The sequence below is a fragment of the Drosophila hydei genome, unplaced genomic scaffold (genome assembly GCF_003285905.1).
Source record: "Drosophila hydei strain 15085-1641.00,03,60 unplaced genomic scaffold, DhydRS2 tig00000060-arrow-pilon, whole genome shotgun sequence".
NCBI classification, from domain to species: domain Eukaryota; kingdom Metazoa; phylum Arthropoda; class Insecta; order Diptera; family Drosophilidae; genus Drosophila; species Drosophila hydei.
This window is the reverse complement of record NW_022045656.1, coordinates 10,445,357-10,460,469: the sequence shown is the minus strand read 5'-3', so window position 1 is coordinate 10,460,469 and position 15,113 is coordinate 10,445,357. Positions and strand designations below refer to the sequence as shown.

The following is a 15,113-nucleotide window of genomic DNA, read 5'->3' as shown; positions in this document are numbered from 1 at the left end:
GATGTTGCTGTTGCTGTTGCTGTTGCTGTTGCTTTTGCTGTTGCCGCTGCTCTCACTCTTGCTGTTGCTGTTGGACAGCTTATAGCTGCTACTGTTGCTACTATTGTGCCATTGCTTCTGCTGTTGCTATTGCTGCTGCTGTTTCCTTTGTTGCTTTTGCTGTTTCTCCAGTTGTTGTTGCTGCCATGACTGTGGCTGTTAATGTTTCTGTTGCTATTGCAATGGCTATGGCTACTGTTGTTGCTGCTGCTGTTTCTGCTGTTGCCTTTCCTGTTTCTGCTACTGTTGCTATTGCTTCTACTGTTTCTCTTGCCCTTGCCGCTGATGTTGCTGCTGCTGTTGCTGCTGCTGTTGCTGCTGCTGTTGATGCTGCTGCTGTTACTGTTGCTGCTGCTGTTACTGTTGCTGTTGCGGTTGCTTCAATTGTTTCTTTTGGCTTTACCTCTGATGTAGCTGCTGTTGTTGTCGCCGCCCTCACTCTTGCTGTTGCTATTGCTGTTGCCTTTGCTGTTTCTGTTGCTATGATTACTATTGCTGCCACTGTTGTTGCTGCTGCTGCTGCTATTGTTGTTGCCTTTGCTGTTTCTGTTGCTGTTTCTCTTGCCCTTGCCGCTGATGTTGCTGCTGTTGTTGCCGCCGCTCGCACTCCTGTTGTTGCTATTGCTGTTGCTGCTGCTGTTGCCGCCGAAGTCTGCGCTAAAAACCCATTTCTCAAGTAAATTGCTAAGAAACGTTATTTATTGGCGCTTTTCATGCACATGCACAACTTGGCTGCAGGTTTATTGATTTTGCCAAAGCAAATATTCGCCTCGATTTTCGAGTATTTGCATTGGCGCCTGCGGGCGGTGCAGCGTGCAGCATGCAGCGTGCAACGTGCAGTGTGCCATAATCACGCCTGATTAGTTTTCATTTCTTGGTCTTGGATATCAAATATTTACCAAATTGATTATCATTTAATTATAATAAAGCATAATGTTCAATGCAATGGCAATTGCCTGTCATCTGTGTGGACAGCAGCTGTGTGAGAGTATCCATGTCGACATCTCTGTGCGTGTGTGTGTGTGTGTGTGGGTGTGTTCGTGCAATTATGATGGCCCTGGCCGCAATTGTGTTGCATACTTTGAGGCACATTTCCTTGCCGGCTAACGGCACTTGCACAGCCTCTGTGTGCACATGGCATCAAATTACAAATGATGTCGTGCCCGAGGGAGCGAGCGGGCACGACGCAGTGCCGCTTGACAGCAGGGCTCTTGCTCTGTGGCCAACCAACGGAAGTAGAAACAGATGCAAATGGCAGTCGGGAATGAGTGTATATTCATGTAGTTATCTCTACGTGTGTGCGTGTGTGTGCCTGGCAACATGAAAAACAAAACATGCCACTAATGCTGTACACAGCCCATTCACACAGACAAACCGAGGCACATGAACAATTGACACTGGCTAATTGCACTGGAAAATTCGCTAAATGCAGCCATAACCACTTTGCCCACTTCATTTTGTTGGCATAAACAGGCACGTGATTTGCATGGCGAGGCACAAGTTGGCCGGAGAGGGTTGATAATAAAAGTTTGAGGCTATTCGAAATATTTTAAATATTTTACAACTCGATGCAAACTAAAATCGTGTCAAGCTAATTAACAACTCGAGAGTAAATTAGAAACATTCATTTTGGCTTGGTCTTTGGTTCTACAAAACAATTAAATGCATTGCAGCCTGCCCAACTGCTGCAACATGGCGTATACGCAACGTGGCGCAGTACGCATTAAGCATGCGTCCCGTGTACCGGTGACAGCGACATGTTGTCAACGTTTTAGAAAATTTGTTATGCAAATTGCTTATTAACTTTATGGCTGGCCTGTCCCATTGTCGCTGCGGCAAACGTACAACATTTTCAATTGTCAATTAGCGTTGGCGCCATAACGAGCTAGCCCGCGCTGGAGTATCCAATAAATTGCAGACTCTCGCTAGCATTCGAGTCTCGAATTAAATGCACATAAAATCGAACTTCGATTTTAATTTATGTGACATCATGAGCTCTGGCTACCTGTGCTCGCTATCTGCTGGGACTTAATGCTGGTTTGGGCCTGCTAATGACATTGCCACTATCAGCCCCGGCCTTTAGTTTAATTGAAAAATTTCGTTTTGTGTTAGCTAATGGCAGCTGTGTAATTTATGATGCCTGCACCTGCCACACACGCGCCCACTGAACATTTGTTACAGCCGCTGCTGGGCATTCTGCATTGTGCCTTTGGCCTTAGTTGCATTTCCAGCCGCACAAACTTCAATTATTATTGATTATAGTTATATGGCTTGGATGAGCAACTTAAGAGCCAAGCACTTGCCCTGTAAGCTCGATTTCATTTACATACTAAATTGCTAAAATTTCTATTCAGCTTTATGCTTTGAGTCTAAGTATTTAAGGCAGTTATTTTTGCATATTTATATGCATACACATATATATTTATTAAATATTAATTGATGTCAACAAAACAAATATTATATTTTTTTTATAAATATATATTTGATATTTATTGAGTGTACAAATTAAAAGCACATTTATTTTTATAAGGCATCGGCGCGAATTCGCTCTTTCTCTTGAGCAAATATTTAGCAAGCTTCTTGAAATCATTTAGTCTGAGCCAGCAATTTTATTACTTGCTTAAGAATTTATCCATAATCATTTTTAATATTTAAAAAATATATAATAATATATAACTATAAAAAATAATATTTACAAAAATGTACAATAATTTTTAATAAATAATAATTGATTATATTTTGCTTAATTATATTAATGCTGCAGTTATATGTTATCTACAACTAGCTTTAAATATATTTACATTTTAAGTAAATTTAAATAAACTAATATAAGGCTCAAATAATACGATTGTAATTTTTTTTTAATATTTTGAACATTTTTTAAATTTTTTAAATTTTTTAAAAAGAAAAAATTTATAATGTTGTGCAGCAATCTCTGTGCATTTCTTATATAAAGTGATTTTAATATTTTAAATCATTGGCTTAGTGATTAAAAATAAAAAATAAATTACTTAATAATTTAACAAATAATTAGCGTAATAAAATAAAAATAAATAAATTAGCAAATATAAATTATAATATAATAAAATAAAAATCTAAATATAAATTGCCATGAGAGAATAGAAACAAATGCTCAAGCAACTAGCTCTGGGCGTGAAGGTTCTATCGCTCCAACGTCAACTCTCCTTTTACTACACGTATATACGACTGCAAGTATTAAGATTAAGAATTTCAGCTTAACACAACAAAACCCAACAAAGTTGCTGATTGTTTATGTGACTCCAGTAACTGGCGGCGGTCAGCAACTGCGAGCTGCACTCTTGACTGCGCTGATCCAAGTCAGGTTTTAATTAAACTGAAGCTGCTGGGAATGGGAATGGAAATGGAAATGGAAATGGAAATGTGGAAATACAAATACATTTAGCGCGCACTGTGCGCTGGGGCGAGCAGCTGAAGTCAGAAGAGTTTCGTTTGACGAGCTGCAGCGCCATTGCACGCTTGCATAATTCGCATATCCTTTGTTTTGTTTGGCTTTGAAGCGGGCTGCTGCTGTTGCTGCTGCTGCAATTTTACAGCCAGTGCATCATTTGATAAGCAAATATTTTAAGCTGGCGCAGCATTTAACAAAGCTAAAAGCACCTTTGGGCCAGTCGCGCAGTCAATTTTCATTTAGCTCAATGAGAACAGCGGAAATATTTTTTGAATAAATTTATAGTCGCATGTTGTGCTTTCATTAAATGGCGAATCGTGCAGCACGTGTTATTGTGCAGCCAGTTACCGTTTTAGCCTGCTAATCGGCTGCCGAGTTCTTAGCGTTGGGCCAGGTAGCCACGTTGCACCTGCTGTGGCATGCCTTTAAAATGGCAACGAAATTCTTCTCTGGCATGTTGTCGACATTTTTATGGGTCTCTCTCCAGCTAGCAGACGCTGCCAGCCGGAGCCAGAGCCAGCCACTTGCTTGCCCAATTAAAAGTTTTAGCACATTTTCACTCGAAATTAATTGTCGGTAAACGTAATTCATGTCCGAGACACGAATGCGCAAGCAGCCAGCAGCCAGCAGCCAGCACCCAAGTGACAGCAGCTACAGTAAACACCAGCAGCAACAACCACATTTTTGCAAGTGTGCGGCCCGCAACAGCCGCATCTGCCACACACACACACACAGCTAGTTGCCGCTGCGTTGCATACTGATGTGCACTAATGTGTCTGCCACCTTTCAATATTGCGCCACAATTGCAGCAATGACTTCAATTTTACACAACAAACTCAAATTTATGTAAGCAACTTATTATCGAGCTTCGTCTTTATGGCAGTAGAGGAAACGTCTATGAATCTAAGCATCTCTTATGAGTTCCTAGAGTAAAGCTAAATTTATTTGAATTAATATATCAATCAGGCTATTCCTAAGTTTCTCTGCCCGAAAGGCGGCTTTCAATCCCAATTTTGAGTTGGCCTTTTCGCTTCACAAATTGAAACGAATGCAAAATGCAATTAGACAACGCGTAACAATGCAAATTGGCATTGAGCTGCGCTCGTTATGCAACAACATATTTAGAAAGATTTACAAACTGGCAGAGTTCAGCTGCCGTCGACTGCCTCTCGCCTGGCTTCATGCAAATAGAGCTAGAGTAAAAACATTTATTTGCTGCAAATGCAGTCAGTAAACTGCAAGCGAAACAAACGTCAAGCGCTGCCCTCGCCACGCCCATAAAGCAGCTGAAGAAAGACCTTTCCACTGGCCTTTCATAAGATTGCTGGGCCCACTGCGGGCGCCAGGCGTTGTTTATGTTCAACGGCATTAGGCTGCCTTAATCTATATGCAAATTACTAAGCTCAAGTGTGTGTAAGTGTGCGTGTGTGTTTGTGTGTGTGTGTGTGTGTGCATATATGCACATGCAAATGTTGCATGGATTCAACCTGAATCGATAGCCGTGTCGTGGCGCTGTCAAAGCCGCAGTTTGTTATATGCAGCTCCACTTATTAGTTCTGCTGACTCCTGACCCTTGACCAGGTTCAAACTTGAGTACGCACACTGCCATTCAGTCTCCCACAAACACACACACACACACACCCACACCTACTGCTGTCCACTCGTGACTCGCACACTTGAACCGGCTGCACTGCCAAGGCAACTCGAGGGCTTATGTTAATGTCAGCATTAAAGTATGCAACTAAATAGCGCCCGACTAATTGCAATCCTCAAGAATGTTGCCAAGTTAAGCCAACTTTTTATGTATAAAATTAAAAAAAAATAAATAAATAAAAAGAAGTCTTTAGCGCAGACTTTTTATCATTTAGAAATTTATAAATTCGAGTTTCGTCTTATATAAAATATATATTTTATATAAAACAATTTATATTTTATATGTAAAAAAAATTAAAAATAAATAATTTAAAAAATATAAATAAAAATAAATAATTAAAAAAGACAAACTAAAAATCATGTTCATACACAAGCATAATACTACATAAAATATTAAATAAATATTTAATAAAAGTGAATAATTAAAAAAAAAAACAAATAAAATAATAAATTATAAAAAGTTAATTATATATTAAATTAAAAACACTTTATAATAAAAATATTTAAAAAAAAATATATAAGGCAAATGTAAAATATAATATATAAAAATATTTAAAAAAAAAAAATTTTAAAAAAAATTTAAAAAAAAGAATTAAAAAAAAATAATTTAAAAAATAATTTAAAAAAAAAATAATTTGAAAAAAATGAAATGAAAAAAAAATAATTAAAAAAAATATTAATTTAAAAAAAAATAATTTGAAAAATTAAATTTTAAATAAAGTAATTTCAAATAAATTAAATAAGCAAATAAAAAATTTATAAAATAAATAAATAAAATACTAAATAATAAAAATATATGAATAATTATTTATTATTATTATTTATATCAACAAATCAACATGATTAAGTTCTAGGCTCAAGAGATCAAAGACTTTGGGATGTAGAATTGGAAGATGTTGCTCTATTAAGATGCAACATCTCTGGTTTCGGCATTGTTGAATTGATTGTCATACGTCACTTAACATTGAGTAAAACTCAATCGAAAATATTTCAAAATAGACCTTAAGTTTAGGTTGAGTTTTTGGCAGGTAACTTATCAGTTCTCTACCAGGCATTCTTTGCCAATCAAAATGGACTCGTCATCAGTGCTCATTGTCCACTTGTCGCTTGTCGCTTGTCACATGTAGGAAAAACAAAACACTTCAATGAACAACAGCGCAGAGAGTCATATGCAGGCATCTAATGAGGAATGCCTCGCAGGTCGGCTAATTATGTCAATTGCGAAAGCTCGGCCTGACACTTGCCACTTGCCACTTACTACTTGCCACTTGCCGCTTGCCGCTTGCTCTTTGCCACTTGCCACTTGCAATTGCCACTTTAAGTTTTTGCACTGCCACAGAGACAGCTCAGCTGGAAGCTGCTAAAAAGGCATTGGGCGCGGGGCACAGTTCAGTGCACGTCAAAGAGCTAAAGCAACAATTGCTAAGTAGTCCAAGGAAAGTGTGTGACATGTTGCATGCTGTTGTCTGTTCTCTGTTCTCTGTCGTCTGTTGCCTGTTGATAGCTGTCAACTGTTTGACGAGCTGCAACAATTGAAATTAATACAAAACACACAGTTCTATGAAGGCCATGTCAGCTGCAAATATATATTCAAATCAATTAGAATATAGCTTTGACGTTTCTAGTTGACTGATGACGTGTTCAAACAAACACACACACACACACACACACACACACACACACACCCCTGCATACAGTCAGTTTGTAGGTCAGGGCCGCCTAAAAGCAGGCTACAGTTTTCACTGGCGCTGCAGCCACTTAGACCCAACATTGGCTAACCACACGCGAGCCATTTACTGACCTACACACACACACACAGAGAGAGATGCACACATAGATACAAATATTATAAGCTATGCTACACTTACAAATCTTTTTTGGCAGCCACGTGCAGAAGACAAACAAGTCCAAGACTCGAAAATCAACTCACGTAGAGCTCGTTATTTATTCAAGTCAATGGAACTGACATAGTCACACACACACACACACACAGCAACACACACACACAGCAACACACACACACACACACACACACACAGCAACACACAGTGTGAGAGGCAGTCATACATGAAGAAATTTGCTACTATTTGGCCTAAATGTGCATTTGGCCAAATGGGCAAATGGGCAACGTACTAGCCGCAAAAATAACGTATATTGGCAACAGCAACGGCAACAGCAACAACAACAACAGAAGCCAACTACGACAGTCAAATAACAATAACAATTCAATCAAATTGAGCGCGTGTTCGTATATGGAAATCTACGTATAACAACAATGAATGCGACATAGATGAGTTAGGGAATACGCAACGTGGCTCAGGGTGCGGGCTGTTGCGACAGCCCAAGCGACAGCCTGCAATGTTTTCATAGAAATGAGTCCAAGTTGATGCCGAAAGCTTTTCGCAAAAGCCTTTACAAACGGCTGAGCTTAACTCTCTCTCGCTGCTGCGCTCGCTCTCTCTCGCTCTCTTTCTTACTTACGGCAGCTCGCTCACTGCGCCTGCGCCTTGCAGCTGTCCCAATTTAACCGCTAGTTATCTTTATCTGACAACAACTGCTTCAAGTGAAGCTCGTGCGATGTTTTCCTTGCCTGTTAGCGTTGTTTAGGCTGGGGAAAAATATTTCTTGAAGCGCTCTGAAAATGATTGTTCTGGCAAATAATTATATTTATTTTATGAATAAACAAAGCCAAGATAGACTAGAATGAGCTATTTTTTTTAAGAGTAAGCAAGTTTTTTTTAAGTTTCTTCTATCTAAACTCTCACAGGTGCATCCGGTTTAAAGTTAGAAAAGTAAATTTATAAATTCTGAGCATAAATTCAAGTATTCAAAAAAACTTATAAAAATTCACTTCTAAAAATGCTCACATATAAATAGTGCTTAATTTCATGCATAATTTTTTAATTTGCTCCACTGTGCATGCCCAAAGCCTAGTCAATATTCTAGTTGTTGACTCTAGCTAAACAGTGATTCGATATAATTTAAATATTTATAGAATTAGTATCATTAATTAGAGTCAGACAATATTTTATTTTGCCTCAAAAAATAACTTTAATTTATTTAAATATTTTTCAATAAATATATTAGCAATTTTTTCAATGTAAATTTAAGAGCTTCAATCGAAAGACACAAATACTTTCAAAATCTCAGTTTTAATTCAACTTCTATGATTAGAAAATGTTTTTGGATTATTTTGAAAATTGCGCTCAAGCCAAATAAGTTTTTTGAGTGTGCACTTGGTGCAGAACTGCAGCGCAGTTTGGTCGATAGCCCTGCAGGTGGGTATTGAATAGCTGTTACTATATTTCAGCCTCGACTCTGCAGCGCCCGTTCGCATTTCACAGCCGTTTGAACTTGGCAAAACTGGCAAAATGTGCAGCATGGCGTTAAGGAATCGTGTTAAGCGCTGCCGTTAGCTCTCGAAGCGGCAGTCGCCAGAAAAACTTCGCTTCAATTTGCATAAAGACACGCGTATGTGACTAGCCAGATACATATTCATATCCATACAATTACACCTGCCCCACCTCGTGTGTGTGCGTGTGTATTTACTCCCTGCACTCGCCGCGCTGCGCAATCAAACGCAATCGATTCACAATGCTGCTGCAAATATTGTGAATAGTTTTGAATAGCCCATTTATATAACTATCTAGAACTGACATAAGCTAAATTGTGTAGATACATTATGAATGGAGTGAATAGAATCGAATAGACTTCTGAACTCAGTTCAGCAAGAGTTGCGAAAGGTCATTTATTAACTACAAATTTTATTATTTATTTTAACAAAAATTAAGCTCTTCTGTTAGTTACTTTAACTAGCTATAGCTACTACTTATCAATAGATTTAGTACTTTAACTAACTTTTAGACATGAACTAACTTAGCGGACAGAGTTGACTGCAAGCCTCTGTTAAGGGGCTAAGAAGAGTATGAAGGGAATTTATATAGATACAAATTTAATAAAAAAAAAAAAAATATATATATATATATAAAAAATATATATATGTATAAAAAAAATATATATATATACATATACATATATATATATATCAATCTATCATCTACTCAGCTTAAGTTCTGCATTCAAGTTAGTTCTTTAGCCAAATCTGTATATATATCTGTATCCAATAGCAAAATTTTATGTTTCTGACTAGCCAAAACTTTTTTAAGTGAACTCAGAGCAGAGTGTTAGACTTGTTGTTGTTGTTGTTGTTGTTGTTGTTGTTGTTGCTGTTATTATTGTTGTCTGTTTGCATTTGCATTTTTAGTGCAAATGCGAAATCGATTTCATGTTTTGCCAAGTGAATCGTGCGACTCGAGTTACACACAGACACATTCACACACACACACACACTCACTCACACACAGGCATTTCTATCTATTTGGAACAGTCAACCAATAGGCAAAGAAAACATAGAAAATAGCTATGATGCGTTTTATTGGCTGCCTGCATTGTTGTGCGTCACTGCTGACAATCTCGTTTCATGTGCGCTGGCTAAGTCCCTCGTGGCGTATGCGCAATATTTACCTGGCACCCAGACTATCTAGCCCATGCCCATAGATATCATAGCCACGGCTTCAATGTCAGCATCGCTGTCAATGTCAGTTTGTGCTGCGCCGTTTTTGTTGCTCTGAACATTTAATTCAATGTTCGGTTGCTGCGCCGCCCACTGCTGCCGCTGCTGCCGCTGCTGCTTGTTGTTTTTGCAATGTTCACTTGCGTTTCATTTCCGTCCGGTCCTGTCGAGCATATCCGTTTGATATGGCATCTGATTTCCTGCGTATGCTTCAGCGAACTGCGAACTGTCGCTCAGATTGACAGCCATGTCCCATATATGTGTAGCCATCGGGGACAGCGGGCCGTGCGACATCTTGCGTGTCCTTCAAAGTGAAAGTTTTCCCTTTCGACTTTGAGCACAACTTTAGCCCGCGCCCACCCGCGCCCCCCTCCACTCGGCCACTTTTCTGCTTTATTTCCTTTCTTGACATTGAAGTCACAATCTCTACATATATTATCATATATCCACTGCTGTGTCTATTGTCTTTGTGCGTGATGCATTCGCTCTGAATGCGTTTGACATTTCAATTTGCCAAACACAATTTAATTGGATTTTAAATGCAACGACAAGTTGCGTGCCTTTGATTGAGGCAAGGCATTAAATCTCTTTTCTAATTTCATTTTGTTTACTGCTTGCAAATTGCCTTCCAGAAATTTCTATTCAAATTATTTTTAATTAAGATTTCAAATATATTTTAATAAATTACAATCGAGCTGTATGAGGCGAAGCTATAAATATATATATATATATATTATAAATAAATAGTATTAAGAGTCGCAAAAGCCACATTTAGGAATCGAAAGCTTGACACAACATAAAATATATAAATATAAATAAACTTATATATAAGTATAAAGCTTATATAATAAAAAAATTCTTGAAGCATGTTCAGCAGATTAAGTTGTTGTTTATTTGTCTTAAATATTTTATGTATACAGCTTTGTTCATAAAAATAATAGTGCGACTCAGCATCAAATGTTGTGGTAAACACAATATTTTGAAACAATTTGAAACGAATATTAATATTATAATATAAGCAAATATTTTTATTAATTGTTAATATTTCTATGAACGGCCAATCTTGAATGCATCACTCTAAAAACGTCGAAAACAAATTAATTCTCACCAAAAGTAACGGGATTATTTCATAAGTCTCTGATTTGCAATTTATTCTAAGCAAAAAGTGCAAATCTCTTAGTTATCATTAAAAAATATTCGCTTTTCTATTGTAATCTGTAGCACTACTATTTTTATGAACAAAACTTTATAAATAAACTTAAATTGATTATAAATTTATAGATACCAAAAATATTTATATATAATATTTATATACAAAATAATATAAATATGCATGCATTGTATTATATGAAAAAAGTTATTTAAAAATACAAAATATGTTCACAAAAAAATTAAAAAAAAAACAGCCGCCCGAGCAGGGACTTGAACCCTGGACCCTTGGATTAAAAGTCCAATGCTCTACCGACTGAGCTACCCGGGCACATGATTTATATGCGATGGCTGTCTTTGTAGAATATGTGATTAAATCAAATTAGGCGCTATGCTTATAATATATATATATATATATATATATATATATATATATATATTATATATATATATATATATATATAACGAGCGCTGAACTATTGGAACTCATTGGAACTAAATCCAACGTTAAAGAATGTATATAAACTATTTATTTGAATTTTCTTATATTAAAAAAATATATAACATCTATATGTATATACGCATATATTGTGTATGAATAATACGAAGACATTAAATGCTATTTGACTGTGAAACTTCTAGTGAAGCAAGCAAGCTTCACTACAGCAGTTAAGTCTTTGAGGTTCGTCTACTTAGAGAGCTCACTCAAAGTGTTACAAAGTATTACTTCTTATTACTTTACTTCTTATTTTTTATAAACCTCAACTGTTAAACCTGCATAGCATTCAGCTGCCATTATAAATAAAAAACTCGTACATTCATTTTATTCTACGCCTTGAACATCTAGATCGAGCCTATATTTATGACTGCCACTGTAGCTGGCGTAGGCAATGCAGCTCGATTCTCCACTTTTTGCTACGCTCATCGAATCATTTATAGTCAAAAGAAGAAAAAAAAACAGATACTATAAAATAGTAGCCTTGCAATTGCAGATGAGTTATGCGAACGTATTTGTACACATCATAAAATTCTTATCCTGCCACATGCCCGGTGCCAGCAGAACAGAAAAGTAATGCGTGTGTTGACCCAATCCCATTTAATGCCACCATTTTGCAGGACCCAAATGTTGACGCTTTTAGCCATGAAGCTGGTCTGGCCCACACTCCCACCCCCGCCAGGCAGCCGAACCCTAAGCGAGTGTCTGTCATCCAAAATCCATTGAGCGTTACGTATGAGCAGGAAATTCTTAACATTTCATTTCAAACTCTCAGACTTCAGTGCATCTCCAACTCTACCCACGGTGTGTGTAGAGTGTGTGTGTGTGTGACTTTTATAGTCTATTAATTTTATTAGTGTCGTGCAGTCAGGCGTATTCAAGCTGTCTATGTTTGCGTCTTTGACTAGAGCATTAGCCTGATAAATAGTTTTTTTTTTTAATGCTTAGAGCATCCCCAGCTACTCGTATCTCGTCGCAATGCGCTCAGTAGGCTGTTAAGCTAATTACCCGGGCACATATCAGGTGTTAAAGGAAAATTTAATTAGCCCAGCTGCAGCCACGACTGCTCCAATTAGCTGATATGGAGATAGCTTTGAAGTTTGTGAAATTTCAGGCATGTTTGAGTATGTTTAGTACAAAGTGAAGGAGCTCTGCTAATGAAAGGTTTGATTTTGCCTATCTAGAAGGGTCTTCATAGGTCAGTAAGCTTGAAGAGCTGTGTCTTTCATGGCTTTCTCAGCTTAGATCTGAGTATAGCTGTATGACTATATCTATCGATATATCTTCTATAGATATCTCTATCTATATCTTCAGCACACTCACCGAGATGCCAACAGCTTTTCTCTGCTGCTACAATTATCATCGCTTATCCATTGCCAACAAGCCAGTCAGAAGAAAACCTTTCTCGTTTGGAATTTAGCCCTTTGGCCCAGTTGAGGGAGATTTTTCATGATTTATTTGTTGCATTAGTGGACGTTAGTGGACCTACTTGGCACTAGCCGCACTTCAGGTGACTTCAGGCGAGCCCAAAGGTATGCAGCGTTCTTTTTTTGCTGCAGCTGCCACAGCCAGGTGGCATTATAAATGGCCGGCTGGGTGCTCAAGCTCAAGCAAAACATTAACAATTTTAAATGCCATAAAAACGCAGAGCAGCGCAGCGCAGCGCAGCACGGTACAGGACAGGTAGTCACAGCCACATCCACAGAGTGCTACAGTAAATACTGCACACGGCGACTGCAGTCGAGCGTGTAAATTGTGTCATTCCACTGCGCCATGAACAAACATCGAATGAATCGCAATAAAAACAAGTCTCAAAAGCCAATGAAACCTCATGCGAATGTATTTACACAATGCAAATTAAGAGAGACAAAGAGAGAGAGAGAGATTAAAAACATTCTTATAATAATAGCATTAAAATATTGCATTGTCAGTTCGCAAAATATGTTTAAGTCCATTTACAGGGTATTCAAAGCATATCTAAACATGACTATATATTAAATTGTGCAGCAGAAAACATCTCAGATAGAGCCTTATATACATATTATATATATTTATTATCACTCAGTTCAAACCTTGTCAATTTGCTTGCCTTCCACTATATTTAAATCTGCATCGAACCACACTAACATACATAACATAAATGCCATAGAAAATAAATATTTGAGATTAGTTTCTGAATTGAAAACATTTCTTTAAGAAATAAAGTTAAGTAAACTAATATCAACAACGAACTATTGCTACTACTATTACACAGCTTCTACTACAACTACTACTATATAGCTACTACTACTTCTACTGATACTACTACTGGAACTACTATTTCTCCTACTACTACGACTAGAGCTACTAATTCTACTACTACCTCTACTGGATCCACTATTTTAAAGACTCTTATATGGGTACTGCTACTACTGGAGCACCTATTTCTATGACACCTACTACTACTATTTCGCATAGCATCTTTTGAAAATTCGTAAATATTATGTATTATGTAGGGCAATGTTTTAGATCTTAAGATAGGTTTAAAACAAGCCATAGCCATAGAATACTACGCATTGATCAGATGTTTAATATAGGTAAACCTCGTAAACCTCAATCTTAACTCAGCCAGCAACTGCTGGCTGTGTACCAAGTACAAGTCTAGCAAACGTGTTTCTCTGCTAAAAAGGTAATAATAAATATATTAAATATATATTTTGAAAAGAATCAGCATCAAAATTAACGAATCTTAGCATAAAATATTAAATTCGAAATTACTAGTGATACTTTTTCTATATATATATATATATATATATATATATATATATATATATATATATATATATATAGGTATATATATTCTCAGATAGGAATGAAAATATTGAATTAATCATATAAAACGTAGAAGTTTGCTTTCCAAAAAATATATAATAAAAAAAAACTAGCTTGTCAGAAGTGGGATTCGAACCCACGCCTACAGAGTAGACTGCGACCTGAACGCAGCGCCTTAGACCACTCGGCCATCCTGACACGTTGACGGCTGCCAGCCACAAAGCCTTGAGTTGTTAAGTTCCACTGAACATAAAAAATATATAAATATACGCATATATCTTAATTTTATATGCTAAACAATACTGCATCATCAGTTTCATAAACAAAATATCAATATATTTATAGATTTAAATATTTTTATTAATCAATTTCAATATTTATACACCCAAATGTACAATGATGTAATTTGCTTAATGTACGACTTTCGTTTTGTATGTAACTCATTCTAATAACACTAGGAAATAAAGGATGCTATCTAAAATATGTATGTAAATACTTAGCATACAAAATGAATTGCGATATTTGAAATATGCGTTACCTTCGTACACTAGAATTTATCGTATTCGAAACGCAACGTCTCGTCTTTTGGGTAACTAAAAATATGACTAACATTTATAATCGAACTTATTTGCACTTAATCAAAGTTTAGGCAAATTCAAGGTTCATTTGAATTTTCCTTTAGCGCTAAGTCTTTCTTATTCTGATTATGAATTTGAATTGCAATTGTTGCTCTTACTTGGTATGCCTAGAAAAACAAATACATTTACAATCATTTGTTATTACCTTTCTGTGCACATGGAGGGTTCTTAGTAATGGTGTTCCCAGCATAGAGTAATGAAATACATATGTATTAATTAATTTGTGTTTGCATTTTGCATTTTAATTCAGAACATGTTGTTTTGTGTTTTAATATTTGCTACAATTCATTACTTCAATATTTGCCATTTATTAAACTAAATTTA

General features: G+C 36.6%; 2 non-coding genes across 2 annotated transcripts; both read right to left on the bottom strand.

Moving 5' to 3' along the window:
• Positions 1-11,102: 11,102 nt before the first annotated feature.
• Positions 11,103-11,175, bottom strand: Trnak-uuu. The gene has a single exon. It is a non-coding gene; the product is annotated as a tRNA-Lys (tRNA).
• A 3,091-nt stretch (positions 11,176-14,266) lies between these two features.
• Trnal-cag lies at positions 14,267-14,349 on the bottom strand. The gene has a single exon. It is a non-coding gene; the product is annotated as a tRNA-Leu (tRNA).
• Positions 14,350-15,113: the final 764 nt, after the last annotated feature.